A 23,034-nucleotide genomic window follows, 5' to 3' on the forward strand; every position below is an offset into this window, starting at 1 on the left:
ATATTTGTGTATATTTTTAAGCAACCTCTACTTTAACAGGTGAATCTCACACTAGAGGCTATTGGCATAAGGTGAGAGAGGAGAAAGTTCAAAAGACCTTTGGGACAAATATTCGACACAGAAGGTGATGGTTAGTTTGACCAAGCAGCCAGAGGAAATAATAGATTCAGAAACAAAGCATTTAAAAGCTTTTTGGACAAATGGGAAAAACCATAAATCCACAAAACATTACAACATAGAAACAGGCCTCTTCAATCCTAGTCAGTGCCAAATTATTTTTTTTTGCTTAGTTCCATTGACTTGCACCCAGTCCATAGTCATTCATACATTTCCCATCCGTGTACCTGTCTAAATTATTTTGAAATGCTAAAATTGAGCCCAAATTCACCACCTCAACAGGCAGCTCGTTCCACACTCCTAGCAATGATTTGCATCAAAAACCATTCAACAAAGCTGAGAAAGCAGAAATCAAGTTGTACATTGCAGAAAAAAGGAGTGGATGGAGAGAATAATAGGAAAGCCTGTGATAGGAAAAGGACCAATGCTGGTTTATAGAGGAGATGCAAGAAGGAGATAAAACAGGAGCAAAACTCTCTGGGCACTGAATATCCAAAAGGAAAAAAAAAGGAAATGCTGGAAATTCCCAAATGGTCTGGTTATCACGTGTAGAAGGAGAAACAGAGTTCATTATGTTTCATTAGATACAGAAAACATTGGAAAACTCAACAAGTCAGGCAGAATCTGAGCAAAGAGAAGCTCAAAGTTTTGTCTTTGTGGCCATTTGTCAGAACTGATTTTGGCTTTTCATCAGACCCAAAATATTGAGAGTTTCTCTTTCCACTGATGCTGTCTGACTTACTGGGTGTTTCCCGGTATTTACTGTTTTTGTTTCAGGTTTCCCACATCTGCAGATTTTTAATTTGATTTCCGTAACCTTTTATTGGCATCGGATAGTACGAATGCAAACTGGAAAGGCAAACATAGAACAGAGAATACGGAACATTACAGAACAGGAACAGGTCTTTCAGGCTTCAAGGGAGGGCAATGGAGAAGTAAAATCACAAACAAACAAAAGAAAAACTGTATGCATCAGGTCACCTAGAGGGTGATGCTGACTGAATTTTAAAGTCAGCAAACTGCTTTGCTCATTTTTATTCTGGCCATTTTAAGAAATTTAAGATGTGGCAAAAAAAAAATCTGCTGCTGCATTAAGTTTCATCTGGACCATCTTCTTTAGCTGTTGAGTGTAACACTGATACCACAGCAAGAAAGACTTGGACTGGATAGAATGTTTACTTCATCTGTATCCAGTTCAATATGTGTCATGTTTTCGGAAACTGTGCGGGCCGTCAGGGAAGACAACATAGCCATAATAGGGGTTAGCGTGCAGGAGACAGACCCGCTCGATCAGTGGGTCAGTCTTCTATTGCCTGGCATGCTTCTGAAGCAGGTAAGCTAGGGAGGCAATGTAGTCCCTAATGCAGACTTCCTTGGGAAAGCAAACATCCGTTCATGAGGCGTTTTGTTGGTAGCTGGACATAGAAGCAATCGGACAAAATGGAGTGCGTCTGGGAGAATTTCTTGCCATTGGGAGGTGGGGAGGATACTTTACCAGACCGTGGCATTCTCCCTTTCCACTTTCCCATTTCCCCTAGAGTTGTAGCTGGTGATCCTGTTTATGGAGATGCCCCTGGTCAGCAGGTACTGCTGCAGCCTCTTGGTTCAGGGTGATGGAGCCCAGTATAGACTCACTGTCTGCTCTGATGGGTACTCATGCTGATGGGTACCCTCGCTGTTCCCTCATGGTGTCATATGCCTGGGAAGATGACATTTGCCGCACAGTACAAAATAGTGACCCCCATGACTCGCACATGATGTCACTGGTTTGACGAGGAGATGGTGCTGGTCACCCTGTCCGGAGTGGTGACTGTCTGTGTGCAGCACTGCTAGGCTTCGCAGATGGTTTGGACTGGAAAACTTTGGCATAATGCCCCCTTTTCCTGCACCTAGTGCATCTTGCCTTCTTGGCAGAGCAGCATTTCCTCAGGTGCTTACCCTGCCTGCAGAAGTAGCAACTAGGGAGATATCCCGTAATGGTGGCCGAGGTCAGATCACTAGAGGAGTGGGACAGTGTGGACGACCAGTCACTCACGATGCCGGACGATTCCCCCATCCCAGGATAGCATTGCCCATTGCGACCAAGTGGCTGCCGAGTAATCATCCAAGTTTTGGAGGGCCACCTCTAGTGTCTCTGTCAGCTCAACTGCCCTCTGTTGATCAAGTATCTTTTGATCTTGGAGTCTCTGTCTTATGTACACAGAGCGGATACAGGCCCGTAATGTCCTCAGCATCTGGATGCCCTTCACGGCTTTACAGTCACATGCTCTGCAAAGGCTACAGAGAGCCCACAGATATTCAGCGCTTGATTCCCCAGGTCGCTGCTTTCTGGTGGCCAGGAGGTGCCTGGCATAGACCTCATTTACTTTCTCACAATACTGTGCCTTCAGGATCTCCATAGCCGTCGGATATGAGTTTGCGTCACTGATCATTGGGAATACTTGACTCGCAAAAAGAATAATCTCATTCGGTTAACATCCATGGTGATAATATCCCCGGCCTTGCCAGGAAGCTTTCAAAACGATGTAGCCAGAGTTCAAACATGTTTGGGACATCCGGCAATCAGTTTATCAAGTTTCAGGTACTGTTCCATGCTTCTTTTCAAAAAATATCGTAAATAAAATTGGTGCACCATCAATAATCACAAAGACTGGAGTTGTGAAACTATCAGGCTTTTATTAAATATAGACTGGAACAACCTCATTGACTGATGGGGAGCATGCAAGAGACTATGTGTTGGATTGGACTCGGAGGCATGTCCAGCCAGCAGCAGTCAATCATAGTTTAACAATTTTCTTCCATTGTTTCTTTTTTCTCTTGCACATAGACCACAAGGAATGTTCACCAAAATGATAAAATAATGCCATCTGGTTGATGCTGTGTAATTTTGGAGTTTTTATTTTTTATCCAAATTCAACTGCTGTCCAACATTATCTCAATTCTGGTAGTGGCAGGGTCTTGCACAATGCAATTCCATCAACATGCATGCAAGTGTGTGGAGTTGAGGAAGGGCTTATGGTGGGTTGGAAGATGTAAACAGAACAAAATCTGAATAATCAGAGTGTCAAAGGTTATGGGGAGAAGGCAGGGGAGTAGGATGAGTGGGAGAATTCATCAACTCCTGATGGAATGGCAGAACAGATGTCTCAGGCCGAATGATTTATTTCTGCTCCTATATCTTATGGTGAGGAATGACTGTTGGCTCTTGGACTACACTTGATGGAGATCAGAAGGATGAGGAGGGCTGTCACAGAGGCATTTTGAAGGCTGAAAGGCCTGAGAAGAGTAGATGACACAAGGATGTTTCCCATGGTAGGGGATTCTTGGACAGGAGGGCATAACTTCAGGATAAAAGAAGATTATGAGTCTGTGGAACATTGCCATAGGCAGCTGTGGAAGCAAGGTTGTTGGGTGTTTTTAAGGCAGGTAGTTGATTAATCAGGCCACAAAGGATTACGTAGGTGGATGGATCAGCTCATGATTAGAATGGTGGAGAAGACTCGATGGGCCAATGCGCCTACTTCTGCTCTGCTATTTTGTGACTTGTCTTATATTAGCTATAGTATGAAGGTCTTTCAAATTAATATCCTGAAGGTTTATCTGATTTATGTTCTGGTGTGTGAAAGAAACTTCATAGCGATTGTCTCCAAGTTTTAGTCACATTCTCAGTTAAAGCACTTGGTTTAAGTTCACATTGGCACAAATCGTAAATGACGCCAAGAAGAACTGGATCTCTTATTCTGGTGGACGGTCAGCTTGGATCACAACATTTTATTCAAGCAATATGCTTTTTGCTGGAAGAGGCCATATTAAAAAATAATTGGTCTGGAACTTTGCCAAACATGTTATTATTCATGCAACCTAATACTCTGCACAGAAATCTAGTTTGTGGAGACAGAAAAATACCCTTCAAACTGCGCTCTAAGTTTTGAAAAAATAATTTCCCAATCAAGCATATTTAGAGTTTGACAAGAGACAACATTTGAAAAGATTTTTTTCTTCAAAATTGCAGGAAATTATAAAAATAATTTTTGATGCTTGCAAAATCAGAGTTCTTACAATCAAAATGAAACTTTCCAAGACACTATCTCAGAAATGTTAATGTTTTAGTTGAAGGATCAAGGTAGTCATTGTAAGTGTGCCGAATTAGTTAAAGGCCACTTCTCTGCTTTGTAATGGTCATAATGAAATGTGTTGTTTCCTCGTGAGTTTTTGTCTATCAGTCTAATTTTAATTTAGTTAGACATACAGCACTATAACAGGCCCTTCTGGCACATAAGCCTGTGCACCGCAATCACCCCCAATTAACCTATAGCCTGGTACGCTTTTGAACAGAGGGAGGAAACCAGTGCCCCCAGATGAAACCCACACAGGCAGAAGGAGAAGGTAGAGATTCCTTATAGACAGTGCCGGATTCAAATTCCGGTCGCTGACGATGTAACAGTGTTCTAACCATGACACCAACCGTGCTGCCCTACGGTCTCTGAGGATTTTTTTCCACAATCATTCTTCAACTTTGGGGCAGAATTTATTGCATTAAGTAAAATATGGTATCTAGGTAGAAACAAAAGTGCCATAACAGATGAGCAAATGGTCCTCTTTGAAACTCGGGTGGTCATCGTTTGCCTATTTTGAAAATACAATGTCTGTTAGCAGCACAAAAACAGGCTCCTTCAGCCCTTCTATGTGCTGAACTATTTTTTTTTGCCTAGTCTCACTGACCTCCACCCAGACCATACCCTTCCATACATCTCCCATCCATGTATCTGTCCAAATTCTTCTTAAATGTTAAAATTAAGCCTACATTCACCAATTCAGCTGGCACACTCCCATTACTCTCTGGGTGAAGAAGATCCTCCTCATGTTCTCCCAAAAATTTACCCTTTCACTCTTATCCCATGTACCCAACCTCAGTGGAAAGAGCCTATCTATATTTACTCTGTCTATCCTCCTCATAATTTTAAATGCCTCTATCAAATCTTCCCTCAATCTTCTATGCTCCTGAGAATAAAGTCCTAACCTGTTTAACCTTTCCCTGTAACTCAGTTCCTGAAGTCCATGTAACATCTTAGTAAATTTTCTCTGCACTCTTTCTAACTTATTGATATATTTCCTGTAGTTAGGTGACCAAAACTGCACACAGTACTCCAAATTTGACCTCACTGATGAGGTAAAGAACTTTACCATAATATCCCAACACACATACTCAGTACTTTGACTTATTAAGGGCAATATGGCAGAAGCTCTCTTTACAACCCTAACCACCTGTGATGCCACTTTCAGGGGAATATGTATCTGTAGTCCCAGATCCCTCTGTTCCAACACACTCCTCAGTGCAAAACCATTTACCCTGAATGTTCTTTCTTTGATTGTCCTTTTAAAATGCTACACCTCACATTTGTCTGCATTAAATTCCATCTGCCATTTTCAGTCCATTTTTCCAGCTGGTCCAGATTCCTCTGCAAGGCTTGAAAACCTTCTTCGCAGACCACAACTTCTCCAATCTTAATCCTATCTGCAAACTGGCTAATCAGTTTACCACATTATCATCCAGATCATTGATATAGATGACAAACAACAATAATCTCAGCACCAATCCCTGAGGCACACCATTAGTCACAGGCCTCCAGTCTGAGAACCAATCATCCACCATTAATCTCTGGGTTTTCCCATCCAGCCATTGTCCAAATCTGTGCACTACTTTACCATGAATGCCTAGTGTCTGAACCTTTCTGATTAACCTCTCATGTTGGACCTTGCCAAAGGCTTTACTAAACTCAATGTAGACAATATCCACAGCCTTTCCTTCATCAACTTTCCTGGTATCCTTCACGAAAAACTCTATAAGATTGGTTAAACATGACCTAGCACGCACAAAGCCATGTTGACTATTACTAATCAATTTCTGGCTATCCTAATAATTGTATATTCGGTCTCTTAGAACACCTTCCAATACTATTGACATCAAGCTCACCAGTCTATAATTTCCAGGGTTACTTTTGGAGTCTTTTTTAAACAATGTGAACTACACTCTAATCCTTCAGCACCATACCCATAGCTCAGGACATTTTAAATATTCCTGCCAGAGCCCTTGCAATTTCTACACCAGCCTACCTCAAGATCTGAGGGAATATCTTGTCAGGCCCTGGGGATTTATCCACCCTTCTTTGCTTTAAGACAGCAAGCACTTCCTCCTCTTTAATCTGTATATGTTCCATGACCTCACTGCTTGCTTTCCTTGCTTCCCAGAACTCTGTGCTTATTTCTGAATGAATAGTGATGTGGAAAAAAAAATAAATTTAAGATCTTCCCCATCTCTTTTGGCTCCATGTAAAGCTAACTACTCTGATCTTCAAGACGACCAATTTTGACCCTTACTATCCTTATCCTATTGAATCTCTCAGGATTTTGCTTCACATTGTCTGCCAGAGCAAACTCGTGTCTACTTTTAGCCTTCCTCATTTATTTCTGGAGGTTTTTCTTGCATTTTTTATACTCCTTAAGAACCTCATTTACTCCATGTTGCCTGTACATCTCTCTCTTCTTCCAAACCCGACTTCCAATATCCTTTGAAAACCAAGGTTCCCTTTACCTGCTAACCTGGCAGAAACAGACAAAGTGCTCTCATAATTTTTCCATTGAGAATTTATGGTCAAAGGCAGGTTTGCACCTCATAAGTGAGACCTTTTATATAATTCCTGTCATCTAGTGAAAGAGGTGATGGAAGGAAGAAATAAATCAATTTCCTTCAATAAAATTGCTGATTTCTGAGAGAGTCAGAGAAGATGTGCTCTGGATGAGTCAAATGAAAGCTTTTGAAGGATTTTGACATAACGAGACATCCAAAAGTATTCAAAAATTAGTGAAAAAAAACCAAATTTTTGAAGTATTTAGAAACAAAAAAAAAATCTCCATTCTTAAGAGCAATAAAATGAACCACAGAGAATTAAAACACATGTCGGAATACTAATATTGTAATTCTACAGATTTATTTTCTTCATTTTAAATCCTTGGGGCACATCCTGCATCATATAACATGGCACAGGTTATTTGAATATGTCTTCCAGTGTTAGAGCTGGAAAATTTTTGACCACTTTTATTCAGCAACTGGACTGCATTACAGAAGTAGAGTCATGAAAGCACAAGCAACAGCTCCAAGGAGGCTCAGCATTTTTGTGCACAATTCCACAATATTCTTGGATGCACTGCTTATGGGAAATGCCCCATAGTGTGGATTGTGGAGGGTTATGTAACCTCCAATCAAGGGTCAGATCTGCCCAACTGTGAATCTAATGTGTGATTGGCCCTGGAAACTGATGTGTGATTGGTCCTCCAGGAGTCAATCAATCGTTAGATCTGCCCACAGGTGAGGCTTATGCATGATTGGTCCTCACAGGTGTAAGGTAAAAACATCATGAGATGGGACTGGAGAAGGAGTCACCCAGTACTAAGGAGTAACAGAATGCAGATGTGACCTTGTACACTCAAGATAAACTTTCCACTAACAAGAATGATGTGCAGCAGACTAACAGAGAAGGATAGCAACAGTTTATTCATTGGACAATGTAATGGTATGATAATTTACTAAGTACGTATCCTGAGGTATAAAAAAAACACCACTTGCTGATAACGGCAGAATGCGCCTTCTCCAACTAACACTGTTAGTTGCAAGTGTTACCATCCGGTAATAAAGAACAAAGAACCTTGATTTCGACTCAGTCTGGTGTCTGACTCACTTATTCATGAACAAAGCAGACCTAACACAGGTCACATGAACATTTTCTGCATTGAATAGAGCCAAGCACATGCAGTCAGTCTTCCTCCCTTTTATGGAAACCATCAATGAACTGCAGGCAATGGGTAACTTCCTGAGGGCTGAATACAATGGTGCTGTCCTGGATCCCAAGCTGTGGGCGATGCTCGAGACCAGGTTCATTTGATATACTTGTTAGTTGTGATTTATTTACTGTTTGTGAGTGTACTCTGCCTGCTAGAGATAGAGAGTTGGTGGTACTGTGTGTTTAACTCTTGTATTTGCCGATCTGCATTGAATGGAGAATTTGAGGATCGAGTTGCAAAGGGACAAATTAAGTCCCAGCCCCTTCACAATTTCACCATTAATGTGTTGCTCATCATTCATTTCTCAAATTTCACCATGGATGAGCAATATGACTGAATGAGCCATGTGATTAGAAGAGCATGGGTGTGTGTTAATCATGTATTTTGATAGCCACACTCATAACTACATCTATTGCAATGTTACAATATCAACGATTCTTGTCTCCCATTGAGACTGCTTGATCTGGGAGTTCCACCAGCAGATTGTGTTAATCTACTGTTTCTGAGTAACCTGGTTTGATCCCTTTGTCATGCTATGACCATTACCAATGCTGAATGCTGATTTTTTTTACTGCTTGATCTTAATATATACATGTTCTTCCCTCCTTACAATGATCTGACTTGCGATCTACCTTCCTATCTACCTACCTACCTACCCACCCAACTGTTTCTGGTGAGAAGAAAAAGAGGAAAGCATTTTCTCTGGAGATGAAACTTGAGATACTTGCTCAGTGTGCTTTCAGCTGTGAACCTTAGTGATTTTTTTTTCCCAGTGTGGAATAAAGGTATTCAAAATTTTATTACTAAAAAATAATAGGTGCGGTATTCTTTTTCAAATTGTGATTTTTTTTTACTTACAAAGGGGTTGCTGGAACTCAACCCCATCGTAGGTTGATGAGCACCTCTATTCTAGTGAAATATATGACTTCATCTTGGCCATTATCATCAACACCCTATGAGATAAAATTAATGATCAGAATACACATTTGTAATGTGTGTCTCTATAGTAGAAGATTAGGTTGAGCTGATATCTTTCTTACTAATGTCCTTGTATATTTATAAACAGACAATAAAACACACTATTTAATAAATAATGCTGTGGTTTACTAAGGATTACTGCATTAATTTTGCTGACTTTGTTCAGAAGTAATTATAATGGATCACATAGATCTTCCAGATGGAGATTGCCAGGGTTTGTTGTTACTTCAGTTGATGCCATGAGCGATTGAATTTTAGTTTTAAGTTACCTGCTTCAAGGATAATCCAGCAGCGAAATATGCTAGAATTAATCCAAAATCCAGTTAACAGAGCAGATGGCATGTTGAAAGGAAGAGCCTGGTAAATGTGTATTTTCTGACAGTTGTGATTCCTGAATTGCCTTGAGGATTGAGAATGCATCCGATGGAAACTAGAAATAGTCACCTGGTCTGACAGCAGGTTTCAATTCACAGAGAATTTATTGTGATTGATGTTTGAGTAAGATCTATCCAGGCCAGCTGCTGACCTGAAAATGTTTTCAGTCTTCATATGAAGTTTGGATTAAGTAACCTATCTTTCAGCAATGAATTCAAAAGCATGGGGGCAGATATTAAATGATAAGTCTGGTGTATTTTGAGTCTCGATATTTAATCTTGTAGTGATGTGAACAATTTCATATCTGGTCAATAGAATATTCTATATACCTATTTGCATATACTCAATTCAAAGTAACAATGTTTACTAACAGCATTTACCTGTTTCACGGTTTGGCTCCAATATTATCAAAACTCAGTACTTGAAAATGTATAAAATTAAATGAAATGGTCAAACAATGTGCAATTAAAGATTAGGAATGTGAAAAGTGTCCTTAAGGATAATTATTAATAGATGCTCTTTATTTCAATTATGATGTAAAGAGAGCTGATCAAACTTTGCCAGATTTTTTATGTCATCATGCCCAACATTTTCAATTATCCAGAGTGTCTTCATAATATTTAAAATATCAAAGAGTGACATTAATTCTGCAATGTCGTTTCATTTTCAGAAATTGCGTTAGTTTTCATCTGCAATACTACAAAGATGTGGCCTCTTTAATTCTACAAAGGTAATGTAACTTTTGTTTTTGTTATTTTAATCCAACAAATGCATATTTGAACTGCAAAAGTAATTTTAATTGAAATTAATTGCTGCCTGCCCCAGCCTGAGGAAAAAGAGATTTGTGTAAAGAGTCAATTGCATACCCTTTACAGTCCATACTGATCAAATTGGAGGGGACAGGTACTGGTCGACCCCATTTTACCAAAACTCACTTTATGCAAATTTGCTTTTATGAAGAAACCTGTGTTTGCTATCTGAAAGAAATTTGAAAGGGTTTTCAATTTTATGAAAATAGCTTTCAATAGTAGTGAATGGGTCTTCAATTTATGCAATTTTGGTTTATGAAAGGTTTCATAGGAACACTCTACTTTCATAAAGTAGGGTCTTCTTTGGCTTGGCTTCGCGGACGAAGATTTATGGAGGGGGTAAAAAGTCCACGTCAGCTGCAGGCTCGTTTGTGGCTGACCAGTCCAATGCGGGACAGGCAGACACGATTGCAGCGGTTGCAAGGGAAAATTGGTTGGTTGGGGTTGGGTGTTGGGTTTTTCCTCCTTTGCCTTTTGTCAGTGAGGTGGGCTCTGCGGTCTTCTTCAAAGGAGGCTGCTGCCCGCCAAACTGTGAGGCGCCAAGATGCACGGTTTGAGGCGTTATCAGCCCACTGGCGGTGGTCAATGTGGCAGGCACCAAGAGATTTCTTTAGGCAGTCCTTGTACCTTTTCTTTGGTGCACCTCTGTCACGGTGGCCAGTGGAGAGCTCGCCATATAATACGATCTTGGGAAGGCGATGGTCCTCCATTCTGGAGACGTGACCCATCCAGCGCAGCTGGATCTTCAGCAGCGTGGACTCGATGCTGTCGACCTCTGCCATCTCGAGTACCTCGACGTTAGGGGTGTGAGCGCTCCAATGGATGTTGAGGATGGAGCGGAGACAACGCTGGTGGAAGCGTTCTAGGAGCCGTAGGTGGTGCCGGTAGAGGACCCATGATTCGGAGCCGAACAGGAGTGTGGGTATGACAACGGCTCTGTATACGCTTATCTTTGTGAGGTTTTTCAGTTGGTTGTTTTTCCAGACTCTTTTGTGTAGTCTTCCAAAGGCGCTATTTGCCTTGGTAGGGTAGACCTGTATTGTAAGAGCAGCTACATGGAGACCAATGGACAATGGGTGCATCTGCACTCGATTTGGTTTTTTTAACTTCCTTATAAGGCTGCCCATAAGTGCCGCCTACATGCTGGAGGTGATGTCATGCCACAGCCCTGTACGCACGCAGACCCGACTCGAGGCAACGAACCCGCGAATGCTGTGGGCTTCTAGAGACTGCTGATGGGAAACTCACTCCGGACTGCTGGAGACCAGCTCGAACAGGCTTTGGGGTGCCAGGATGCAAGGAGGTGCCAAGGGCACTAAACATTTCTGACTGTGTTGGAGGTTCAGATCTGGAGCTTGGGTTGTAATTGCTGACCAGGCAATTACAGTTCTTTAACAGAAGTTAATTAATGGGATGTGAAATATTTGATGTCTGCATCCAACCTGAATGTCACTTTCATTAATTTCTTGTTAATACGTTATCATTTTTCATTGTCTTCACAATTTAGATGAAAAGAAAATTGAAGTATCTCTTTGGTAGATAAATATCTCTCACCAAATCTGATTTTATGCAATCCCTGGGGTTGGGGCGCATTGGGTGATCTCTGATTTCTATCATTGTTTTGACAATCACAGCAGTGACATGGCATCATTGTTCATAACAGCCGTCAATAATAGCCACACAAGATGACCTGAAAATGAATGGAAAGCTTGCTTTCTACAGGCATGATGTTTATTTATCATAAAAGATGTGGTGTAAAACAAACTGCTAATCTGCTACCCAACCAAAATGAGCCATTAGCATTGTCATTCTCCAACTGCTAATTCTTATGAGCAATCTTTGAAAGATGTGTAAAAAATATCTCACAGTTGCATTAGTGAGATGATTTCTTGCAAATAGATGTAAAATTTTGATTTACAAAACACACAATTTGTCAAATGTATTCAGGAAAGTTTTCTAAACCAATATACAGAGGTTCCAAGGAGAGAGAGGATGTAGTACATGATCTCCTATTAGGGAATCAGGTAGGTCAGGTGACAGAAGTATGTGTAGGCAAACATTTTGGATCCAGTGACCATAATGTCATTAGTTTCAAGTTAATTATGGATAAGGAGAGGTCTGGTCCTCAGGTTGAGTTTCTAAACTGGAGAAAGGCAATTTTGTGGAAAAGAGAAAGGATCTAGGAAGAGAGGATTGGAATAAATTGTTTTCTGGCAAGTATTTATCCAGTAAGTGGTAAAATTTTGAGAGTGCAGAATTTGCATGTACCTGCCAGGATTAAAGGCAAAGATAACAGGCATCGTGAACCTTGGTTTTCAAGGGATATTGGTTTGCAGCTGAATAAAACTTTGGCAGCCAAATTAGGATTACTGCATGCAGTTCTGGATACTGCATAACAGGAAGTGCATGGATGATGTGGAGAGAGTACTGAAGGGGTTCATTCGAATGTTGCCTGGATTGGAGATTAATAGCCATGAGGAGAAGTTGTGGATTTTGTCTCTGGAACGTCGGAGGCTGAGGTAAAAGTATATAAAAATCATGAAAGTCATCGATCGAGTAGATAGTCTTGTGCACAGGGCAGACATGCCAAATGTTAATGGGTAGAGCTTCAAGGTGAGAGGGGGAAAATGTGAGAGAAGCATATTGTTTCTATGGAGAATGTTGGTGCCTGGAAAGCCCAGCCTGTGGAGGTGGCGGGAAGGATGGTGGAAGCAAATGCAACAGCAATGTTCAAATGACATTTGGGCAGACATGAGAACAGGTGAGGAATGGAGATACAGGCTATGTACTGTTTGAAGTGGCCTTGTTTGTGTACTTCTGTCATTCCTCATCCTGCATGATCCACAAATGGATTTTTTTCATAGAAATGTGAGTATATCTTAAAGTGATTAAGTTTCACCCTTTCCTCATTGTGAATTCATGAAGTGTATTTGTAGCAGTCCCATTACATTCAGGCTCACTTGGATATTCTATTGTGCATGGTTTAGTAATATTGAATGCAATTCACTAATTAATAGCATAATTAGTAGAAGTCAGCCTTGTAGAGAATGTAATATAAGCTAGCAATATAACACACCAGACTTGATTGTTACCTTTCCTATATTTAGCTTAATGATGCCATGCCTATTCATCCTATTATAATTTATCTTCCCTCGTAGCAAGACAGTTAAAATATGCAGTATTGTACCTCACATTCAGTAGATTAATATGCCTACATCAAAATTGTATATTTGGAAGTTGCAATACTAATTATTATGTTTGATTGTATTATATTCTCATGGTACTATGGGTTTGTAGAAACATTGACTTTTTTTTTGTGTATGTGGAACCTACAAGTGTCTTCACGATGGTGTGACACATGGCTTCCTGTTCCTGATCCACATAAAGATTTGCTCCAGTGCACCAGTTTAATTTTCCCAGATTAGAATTATTTGTTTCTTATAAGAGATATACATTTGAGACTAAAACTTGAACCTTTCTATTCGAATGCATTAGATTCGACACAAAACTCTGTTTCTCTGCTATGTAAGCTGTTATCTCAGATATTTCTGCTTTAAACTGGACAAATGACAAAGGTCTCAGAAAAATGAATGCAACAGTTTTCTTTGGCGAAAGAATGAAAAAGATAAACGATGTTTGTTGGTTGTAAAATAACTTTAGTGTCAAAGGCATTGTTCCATTTCTTTTCTTTGGCTTGGCTTCGCGGACGAAGATTTATGGAGGGGGTAAAAAGTCCACGTCAGCTGCAGGCTCGTTTGTGGCTGACCAGTCCGATGCGGGACAGGCAGACACGATTGCAGCGGTTGCAAGGGAAAATTGGTTGGTTGGGGTTGGGTGTTGGGTTTTTCCTCCTTTGCCTTTTGTCAGTGAGGTGGGCTCTGCGGTCTTCTTCAAAGGAGGCTGCTGCCCGCCAAACTGTGAGGCGCCAAGATGCACGGTTTGAGGCGTTATCAGCCCACTGGCGGTGGTCAATGTGGCAGGCACCAAGAGATTTCTTTAGGCAGTCCTTGTACCTTTTCTTTGGTGCACCTCTGTCACGGTGGCCATTTATAGTTATAGTAATTAAACATTTTCAGTAATATTATCATGAACAAAGCTGGATGATATTTTGTCTCCAATTTCAAGAACATTTAGAGGCATTTTTTTTTAAATTGATCCAACCAAATACATAAAGAACTTTTTTTGAATCATGTATTGTCAGTGAATCTTTTGCCAAATAATGACCCAGAAGTAAGAACATTGACAATTTAGCAGAGGAACAGGGCCTTCAGCCCACATGTCTGTGCTGGATGTAATACCCGAATTGAAGATCCGCACATCATACATGTCCCTCTAATCCCAACATATTAATGTATCCTATCAAGACGACACTTAAATGCTAATCTCATCTGCTTCCATCAGTACCCCTGGCAGCCTGTGGCAGATGAACTACCAACTGGGCCCCAAGGCTGAGCCTTAGTAAGGTTTCTCCTGCCATTGTCCCCCTACCCCAACCTTCGATGAATGGAATAGAGTGATATTAAGTTGCGTTAAATAACTTGTATCATTGCATGTACAATGTACTACATCTATAAGTAAGACATTTAATTGTAGCAACACGCTTTCCTGAAGTGCTTTCATGCAATCGTGTACTGATTGGTATTGTTGAGTAATCAAGCATGGTCTTCACTTGAAAACCATTTGCAATTAAAACAGAATGCCTTGCCCGTGCTTGGAGAATAACGCCACCACTCCTCCTGAATTTTCTTGCCATTTGTAAGGGAGCTGTAAAACAATAAATAAATAAAAATTAAAAAAAAGGACTTACTAAAATAACATTTCTGTTTACCGTCATATTTTATGGATTTCACAATACTGGCATTCATGCTCCAACAGACTTCACTCCCTATCTTTAACCAGTAAACACGCACGTTGATGCCAACTCGTGATGTAATAATATCGTCACGGTAAACACAATCTCACAGCTGCAGTACTAAGTCCTAAAAGCATCACTTCTAAATGTTTATATGTTTGTAGCCTAATTTGGAAAACAAAATAATATTTTTAATATTTGTAATATTCTAGATATGAAAAAAAGCAAAAATATAGAAATATAATCCAAAATGCTCACGTGTGCACTCAATCAGACCATTTTATTTTTGCTCTCTGGGCCCCGTCCCTTCCGGCTCAAGTCTACTCTGCCTAATGGTTAAACGGCCACTGCTGGCAGCCATTCCAGGTACATCCCACAGATCTCCTCTGATTTCACATCCCTCCCTGCTACTCTCATTTTAGATGCATGCCCTTTAGTGTGTGACATTTTTTATTCTGGGGAGAAAAGATTTGGACTATCTACCCTGTCACTTTTCTTCAACATGTGCTGAAGAGTGCATTGCATCAATCCAACAGTGGAAATATAACTGTTACCTAAACCTGAATTTTAAGTTGAATGTTTATCTCTTCACTTCAAACTAATTACCACAGGCTGTTTATGTAGAGGATGAATTGTTATGATGAACTAGCTCTGAATTGTACTGCAACTTTATATTTTTGAAAGAAATCTACTTTTGAGGCTTTGTGCAAACAATAATAAACAAAATGGGCATTGAGACGAGAGAAAGGTCGGGTCATGTGCAATTCAGTTTAATGTGTTGCCCACTGATTATAAGAGGATAATTTTCAATTTGCAATACACAGGAGTTACATATTTTAAAAATATTTTTTACAGGATAGATATATATATATATATATATATAATTTTGGTTTATATTTCTTTGGTGGCAAGCTCGTACTGAAGATAAATTTTCTAGGATTTGCTGAGACCAGGGAATCATCCTATAGTGGCTTAGGTGAATCCAACTAGCTTGCCTTTACTTGCTGACTGAGGTGTTAGAATCCAGAGATGTTAAGTCATGTAAGCAAGTTTACTATAATATTAACCTACATTAATTTCAGACTATTAGCAAAATTTAGTCATCTGCATCATCGATGTCTCAGAGGTATACTGTTTTTAAGTCAGAAGATTGAGTCCAGGTCTCAATCCAGAAACTGTAAGCAAAAAAACTGGCTGACACTTGTCATTCCCAGGCAGGCCAACTTTTAGAAAGAGATGTAAAGCTTCTTTGGCAAATGTTATGTCAAATCACTATTTTGGTAAATAGAATATTTGGCTGTGTTGTGATCAATATCTGTCCCTCAAGAAACATTTTTCAACACCTTATCCCATTGCTGTTTTGATGTGCACAAATTAGTCACTACGTCATCCTATGTTCCAACAGTAGCTATGATTATATAGAGTGTGCCCATTCTAGAGCTCTAAATATAATTCAAGTTTTTAAGTTCTATCAGTTGTGTCTACTAGTTTAATTTAATGTTTATTTTTAACAACACAGCATGATTACTTCCAGCCAACTAAGTGGTTTAACCACAGTTATTTTGTCTTAAAAGAAGTGTATTTTTTTTTCCTGAGAAGTAAATTCTAACAAAAAATACATAATTTCACAAAGGATTTCCAAAATGCTGGTACAATGGCTAAAAACTAGAGAAACATACCAATGAGTTGTAAATGGATAAGTCGCCCATCTCAGGACCAAGGCTGGAAAGTATATCTTCATCTCTGTAACTTCTACAACTCCTCCCTGACCCTTGCTGTCTTCTAAATTTTTATTTATTTTTTTAAAATTGGCTTCATTAGTTATCAAGTGATGATTCTATTGGAATCCAGTCTGCAGAAACAACATGTTTTGAGTAGTTGTTAGCATTGATCAAATCAATAGGAATATTATAATTCTAATCAAGTTGTTATAAGAAATAAATTTAATAAATAGTATTATTTCTCTTGGGTAAATTATACAAGTTAGAAAACCAACAACTCTGTTCAATCTTGGACAGTTTCTTTGAATTGAATTTTTTTTTCTCTGCTCTACTAGAAAGTGAGTGGAGCTATGAATATCCTGGATATCCATCACATAACTAGATTTCAGAAATTGTTTCACCTTGGGACATCATCAAAAATTCTTTCTTAAAAGTAATATATAGTAGAAAAAAGGTTTGTTATACCAATTCTATTGGACAACACTGCATTATATCATAAAAAGAATGTTTGGCTATGTTTAAATTTGTAAATAAGACAAATTTAACATCGTATACTTTATTTGTGGGCAAACAAAAATACTCACTTTGTGGTATTGCTTGTCAAAGTTCAATCATCCTGATATCTCCCAGTGACTAGACAAAAATGTTTGCCTGACTTCTGCAATGATATTGACTAATCTCTTTTCGGGTATCTGCAGAGAGATTTCTCACACTTGACAACTCACTCAACTTCTGCTAAGAATGATGTTGGGTCATTTTCATCCATCTGCAGTGATGGACATGGGCACCATTTAACATCACAACTAAATTATACAGTAGGTCTAACAAAAAATAGTCATTTTCATTTATGGACAGCAAGTTAATAAGTTGTTCAATAAAATCATTTACAGTATGGCAGAAGCTGATTATGGCCATTTAAACACATGCCACCCAATTGCACCCAAATCAACCTACAACCCCACACAGTTTAGATGGTGGAAGGAAACCAGAACCCCTGGGGGAAATCCACACCATACAGGGTGAATGTGTAGACTGCACTGGATTTTAACCCAGAATTTTTGGGGGAAAAAAATTTACCCAGAAATGTGCTTGTGATTTTCCTGCACAAAACAAAGTGGTTCACTGTGCTAACAACCATTTCTGGGTCTATTAACATCCATCAGGAAATAGGCTGTGGGTAATTTTCCATTGTGCAGCTGACATTTAGCGTGCAACAGTTAGTCACCAATGACATCATAGATTACTGGCATGCTTTTCCCCCAGATGTCAATAGAAATTGGACCATTATGGGGAAAGTGTGACCTTTGACTGTTTAGTTATGAAGAGAGTATATGGCACCGGGCGCAGGAATGGTTTTGTAGCTGAAGTGATTGCAATGTTCATCAATGACCTACACATGACATTTCCTCATCAGTGGAGACAAAAAAACATGTTGGGTCTCAAACCAAAATATCAACTTGCATTTTTTTCATCCACATTTCTATGGTCTGGTCAGTTACCTAAAGTTTGCAGTGTTGTCTTTAGTAATTGCAGCTCTATTTTAAAACCAAGTAGATACTCTATATGATCCTGGACTCCTTCCTATCAGCATGTTTGATTGGGAATGTTCATTTCCTCCACCTTAATCTCACCTCAAGGCCAACCTTTACTGCTGGTGTTCTATCATTGCCATTAAGAACTCTCCAAAGGCCAGTAGTGTACAGCAATGGGACCCACAGGTTTTTTTTTTTTTGCTGTTTGAAAGTTTTTCTTCAGATAGCACAAGTGACCCACAGTTAAAATTTCAAAGCCCTAAAACGAACTTGGATTCATTAGCTTTAATTTTTTTAAACTAATGTCCTTGAGTTCAAAAATAATACTTTGCATTTAAAAAAAACCTGAATGTCAGTAAGTATGCACAAATGGTATAAAGCCTCAATTGTGATGAATCTGTTCTGAGTGTATAATTGTTGCTGTGACCTGCTTTGGTTCCTGATGCCACAAGACTCATACCATCAGGATCAACAGCAACTGCTACATCATTAGGACTCCTTAACTCAATCAGGGACCCATTTTTGCACTTTATTGATTTTTATTTCTCTCTCTATTGCAGTCAGTTTGTTTACATTTCTTTATTTATTTACATATGTATGTTGAGTATGGTAATTCTGCCTTGCATGCAGGGAAAAGAATCTCCAGATTGTATGTGATATAATTTGTGTGCTCTGACAATAATTCTGAAATCTGACAGTTTTAATGCCAACAGTTGAGGAAATACGCATCGTTCTGGATGCTCTTTGCTCTTGAATCTATGTGTATTTGTATTGTCTTAATCAATGTCAGACAACTTGCGTTGAAAAATATCTTCCTAAATGTGACCAAAAGCCTTGTACACATTTAAGTGGCACTTGAAATGGGTTTCCAATTGAGTCAATTAAAAAAAAATGCTGAACATGCTAAAATCTGAAATGAAAATGAACTTTCTTACTGGGCTAGTTGTCATCTGTAGAGAGAAAGATTTAATGCTAGGTCTTTGTCTGAAAACCAAACCTGACAACTCTAGTGAATACCTCTGCTGTGTTCTGCACTATTTTCTTCGAAGACCTTCTGGCACAGTGAGCTGTGTGATGTACAGTATTTCCCATGACCAGTGCTTTTCTAGAAAAAAAAATACCAGAATTAATTTCAAATGGATACAAATCTTTTAATCTTTACAAAACAATATGCAAAATACTTCAGATATCGGAAAGCTGAAAACTGAAATAAATCTGGAAATATTTAGCAGGTCTGACAATATTTTTTCAGAGATCTATTGTCTTTCTATATTTCAAGTAGCATCAATAATATGATAGTTTAACAGATGGGAAATATATGTGAAGAATGTCATGTTTATTTTTCAAAATATAGTTCCTATATTTAGCATTAAAATCTTAGATTACAAGGATGCTTCACATTGAACATATGGTTTGTAACTTGATCTGTCTAATTGATTGAAATTCATCTTTAAGATAATAATCGCATATTTTCTCTGCATAATCCTCATCTTATTCATTTATGGAATGTGAGAATTACTGGGCATTTATTACTAGCCATACCTTTTCTCTCCCAACCCAACAAAAGTATATGTTATTCCTAAAATATTGAGTACTACAATCAGAACTTTAAAATCTTCATTCACCCTATCCAACAATTCTGCACATTCACTTCCTCTGTTCCAATATAGTTAGTGTTGTAAACATTCAAGAAAGAGAACAATTTTTTTTTTGAGGTTGTGCAATCTATGGTCTTCCAGATGTGTAGGCTGACATAGAAAAATTTGTAGATTCTTTATATGTCTGTATGTAAAGACATTATAGAAACATTCACTTCTTTAAAACTCTAGTCCAGTGTGTTTCAGTGGGGATGAGGTGAAGGTACAGTAGCTGACAGCTTTAAATTATTTGGGGAAGACATCACCAGTGACATAGCCTGGTCCATCTGCATTAATGCAATGGGCAAGAAAGAACACAAGTGTCTCTACTTTCTTAGGAGCCTGAGGAAATTTGACATATCATTGAACTTCCTTAACAACTTTAACAGGTGTGCCATTGAAACCATCCTTTCAAGGTACATCACTGTGATATGGGAACAGCTCTGCCCAAGTCCACGAGAAACTGCAGAGAATTTTGAACTTGGCTCAGGCCAGCAGTTTGGCATTCAACATCCTTGTCTCCCTGCCAGCCTTCTGGTTTTCTGATAGGTGACAGCCAGCCAGCAAGAAGCAGGGACAAGTATCATAGCACACATTCTAACCATGAATGTCTGGGACATAAAAGGGACTACAGTTAGCCTCTGATCTCTACCATGTGCATTGCCACAGTGCTTTGTCTGTCGGGTGGCTGAAGGCATCATACAGCTTGGCACCTTCTCCTGTTTTTTCAAGATGATATCCAATATGCCATTAACTCTATCAGGTGGTCCAGCTGCATTGCTAATGCAATCAATATCCCTAGGAGAGCAACCATCCAGGACATTGCAGGAGGGAGTTGCTGGAAAATAACAAATTCATTCTTAAGAGCTGGTGCCTGCATATTGATAAGCCAAATAGAGTGATTGCCCTTGAACTGAACTGCTTCTGAGGCCATTGCAGGGAATGGTTAAGAATCTATCAATGTTTTGTAGGTCTGAAACCATAAAGGATTGAACTGTACTTCACTCTAAAGATTGAACAAGATGGACTTTTACGACATTCCTGTCACCTCATTATTAATACCAGGATTTAAAAATTCCAGATTTTATTTTAGTAATAAATTTAAATTCCTCAATATCCTTTGTCAGAGTTGAATTCACATCTCCCAACCTAATCCAGGCACTAACCTGTCTGCTATTATAGAATTTTCTTGGAAATGCTTCCTGGATCTAACACAATTTGACAACAAAACAAAATGAAGCACAAATGACCATGAGAAATGTAAAGAACAAAAAGTATTTCCATGTTAAAACTCGTGTTTTAAGTAAGATGTGTACTGACACAATTGTTAGACTTAAACAAAATACTGGAAATAGCAGGATCTGTAAAGACTGAAGAATAATATTTCAGATTGATACCTTTTTCTCAGGAAATGTTAGAAATCAGGTATGTTGTAGAGAAGCGGTGGGGTGGGGGGCAGTGGGGAAGGATCTCTACATCCAGAGGGCCAGATGGGAGTTTATGATGTCCCAGCTTGGGAGAAAGCATTCTGGGCTAGACAGCCACAGCAGGGGCATTGTTGGGCCTAAGACAAAATGCTGTCATCCCTAATGAGTACTGAGGAGTAATTATGGTAGATTATAAGCACCAAATAATGCACATGGCAAAGTGAAAATCAGGATGGCATTTGTCTGAGCTTGGTAAAAACACATGGAAATGCTGGAGGATCTCAACCCATCTCATCTCATAGCATCCATAGGAGGTAAAGGTACATTACTGATGTTTCAGATCTGAACCCTTCTCCAAGGTTTGAGCAATAAAGACTGGAGAGAGAGAAACGGGGAAGAATGGGAGGGGGCAGTATCTGGACAGAAAAAAAACCAAAAGGTGTTAATTGGATACAAGAGTAGAGGTGATTTTGGCTCCATGAAAAGAGAGGAAAAAGGGAAGAAAGAGAGACAGAGCTAGGGGAAAGGTGATGGGGAAGAAGGAAGGTGGGTGGGTGGGGGGTTAACTGAAACAGGAGGCCGATGTTAATGGCATCTGTTTGGTAGGTACCCAGATGGAAGGTGATGTGTTGTTCCTCTAATTTACTAGTGGTCTCCATCTGGCAGTGCCTGAGACCATGGTCACAGATCAGCAAGGGACTAGGACAAGGACTTAATGGGTGGTGTTTCGAGCCCAAAACCCAGCAGCAACAGAAATTCACCAAGACGATCGTTACTTAATCAAAAGTCGCTTTTAATTATCTTCAAATATAGCAATTCTTAATCTTTAACTTATTACTGTTAACTTCACCTTTCTTAACCCCCCCCCCTTCTAATTCTAAGTACACATGTATGTAAAAACACAAATGCTGGAGAAATTCAGCAGGTCAAACAGTGCCTTTATGTAGCAAAGGTGAAGATACATCACGAGCCCAAAACATTGGTGATGTATTTTCACCTTTGCTACATAAAGGCACTGTTTGACCTGCTGAGTTTCTCCAGCATTTGTGTTTTTTTATCACTTAACCATGGTGTCAACAGAATCCTGTGTTTTAACACACATGTGTGTAATGTGTATGTTTTCAGGAAAGTTCTTTGTTTCACTGTCCAGTCATTCACTTTTCACTTCTCCAAGTTCACTGGTATCAGGCAATTTTCCACACTGTGCACAGAATTTAACAGTTATGATCTTCACCAGGCTCTGTTACTGCAAGGGAAGGTCTTTGTTGGTTTCAGAGAGAGATATTCATTGTTTGTTGGACGCACACAAACTGATCTCCTTCAATCAACCATTTCACTTGGCACTTTTCAGCTGCAGCACCTGGATAGCCCTCCTGGGACCCAGGTGTGATTACTGGGACAAAGGTGCTTCCAGCACCTTTTAAGCTGCAGGGGCATCGACCCATTAAATCGTCAACCTGGCAATTTAAGGAGGATCCCATTCCCGCAATGAAGCATTGAATGATGGGCCATGCACTTACTGGAGTGACAAACTGACGTCCAAGTGGGGAACGGGAATGATCTTCAGATGCTGGCTAAGCAGTTGGCTGCAGTACAGCAGACAACTATTGTGACCACTGCTGTCAGGCGAATGCTGCAGTCACTGGAGGAGCAGCAGAATGTAAGCACTGTAGATTTCAGTAGATTCAGCCCAATGATGCATGGATGCAAGTGCTGACTTCACCGGAACTACCGAGTCAGCTATTTT

General features: G+C 39.5%; 1 protein-coding gene across 7 annotated transcripts in view; it reads left to right on the forward strand.

Moving 5' to 3' along the window:
- LOC138751912 (leucine-rich repeat-containing protein 4C-like) overlaps positions 1 to 23,034 on the forward strand; it is a 568,103-nt gene that overhangs the window by 225,989 nt on the left and 319,080 nt on the right. For all 7 annotated transcript variants that reach the window (XR_011350273.1, XR_011350270.1, XM_069914885.1 and 4 more), the window contains exon 3: positions 9,980 to 10,039. The gene's annotated coding sequence lies outside the window, so the exon portion shown is untranslated. The remainder of the gene's footprint in view (positions 1 to 9,979; positions 10,040 to 23,034) is intronic.

Source organism: Narcine bancroftii, chromosome 1 (assembly GCF_036971445.1).
Source record: "Narcine bancroftii isolate sNarBan1 chromosome 1, sNarBan1.hap1, whole genome shotgun sequence".
NCBI lineage: Eukaryota > Metazoa > Chordata > Chondrichthyes > Torpediniformes > Narcinidae > Narcine > Narcine bancroftii.